Source organism: Sinohyriopsis cumingii, chromosome 15 (genome assembly GCF_028554795.1).
Source record: "Sinohyriopsis cumingii isolate HCF-2022 chromosome 15, ASM2855479v2, whole genome shotgun sequence".
Classification (NCBI taxonomy): Eukaryota; Metazoa; Mollusca; class Bivalvia; order Unionida; family Unionidae; genus Sinohyriopsis; species Sinohyriopsis cumingii.
In genome coordinates this window covers 89,273-90,981 of record NC_142975.1, presented here as the reverse complement: position 1 = coordinate 90,981, position 1,709 = coordinate 89,273, and the positions used below count along the sequence as shown (strand labels likewise).

Sequence of the window (1,709 nt, the reverse complement as noted above, 5' to 3'; positions counted from 1 at the left end):
CCTAAATTACGCTGATTTGACGACGTCTATATGTCCTTTCTAAAGAAGGAGTTCTGTCTTCAACAGGAATCCAGAGAAAGTGTTCCGAGCATTATACATGTGTTAGTAGTAGTAGTAGGAGTAGCAGTAGTAGTGTTAGTGGTAGTAATAGTACTAGTATTAATGGTATTTGTATGAGTTAATGTTACACGAGGAATGGTTTTCTCTTTCCAATCACATACAATTCAACAAACTCCATGCCATCATGTAATGAAAGCATTTTGTGGTTTATTTTCTACAGAGAAAATTATAATGCATATTTGTCGCTTTCAGTTACCGATCCGTGAATAGAAAAGTTTTAACACATGATATGATCAGTGTTCTAACGATATTTTTCGAACATTGACTGGGGAGACCTGTATAATATTTAACTCCAAAATATTTGTTTGAAATTGTTTTCATTGACTGAATGGATGTATGGATATGTATTCATCAGCCCACAAGGACGGTTCATGGGTCAACTGTTATTTCTTGTTATACTCATGTATTGTCCTTGAGAGCCAGATTTATTATTCGACTGATTATTGGTGACCTTCGCTAGCACAGTTTCGCAAATTGCATCAATGTTGCATAGCCTCAATCAGAGTTGACAATCCTCCAATGTGACCATTGATTCAATACACATGAGGGCCAATCTCACAATCGCCTTTCTATAGAAAGACTTCTTACTTGTCCTATGTTCAGACCACATGATAGATGATTCTCTTTCAACTTTTCTTGGAATATGCTCGTTTGCATGGCAGTCCTTCAACACAGTTAACGTCTCCATCCGGAAAGCGCTAAAATGAAACGCAGCTAGTTCAGTCACAGTTCCTGCCTTTGAACATTTAGTAAATTAAAAAATATTTTTGTGTAGCTTAAATTCCTCACCTACGAGTTGAAAATGAAAACTCACAGTGAATCGTGTTTGATAAGTCTTAATGTTTATAAAGTAGAAACGTACGCTCCCAATGGCATTATAACCTTCGCGATAATGATAATTTTGTACAATCATAAACACTAAATTTAAATAATATCACCCACCCCTCAACAGTGGGAGGCTATTTTCTTGTAACAACTAGTATTGCCATCCATTTAGAATTTATAGAGGTATCAGAATACCGATAAGATGAACTTACCTATAAGTTAATGTAGTTGACCATCATGGATGTTTAGAACACGTTTTATGACTAGTTATAGTGTTTTCTACCATGTTCTACATCTGCGCCTCGGGGTAAATCATTTGCTCTTTTGACATATGCTGGTGCGCATGCTTTCTGAAGAATGCTTTTAGTTTCTCCTGAAGATATAATCTCTCATGGAAAATGTATATAGCCTCGGTAGCGCAGCAGGTAGCGCGTCAGTCTCATAATCAATCGTAGAGAGCAATCTGAAGGTCGTGAGTTCGATCCTCACCCGGGGCAGATATTTTGTCTCCTTAGCTCGAATTATTACCTTTTATCCTTTGTGGTTATTCTATTTAATTCCACCAATTATACTCACATTAGAGTGAAAACGCCAAATGTATATATCAAATGTAACGACCAAGTTTGAAGGATGGTGTGCCTCAAACTGATGGGAAACTATCATTACCTATTCAAACAGATCCCACTTGAAAGCACAATGGACACTCTACACCGTTCCAGTGGCCTAATGTTTAGGGCGTCCGTTGTGGATGCGGGAGGTCATGG

General features: G+C 37.6%; 1 non-coding gene across 1 annotated transcript; it reads left to right on the top strand.

Moving 5' to 3' along the window:
- Positions 1 to 1,352: 1,352 nt before the first annotated feature.
- Positions 1,353 to 1,442, top strand: Trnam-cau (transfer RNA methionine (anticodon CAU)). The gene is given in 2 exon segments: positions 1,353 to 1,389; positions 1,407 to 1,442. It is a non-coding gene; the product is annotated as a tRNA-Met (tRNA).
- Positions 1,443 to 1,709: the final 267 nt, after the last annotated feature.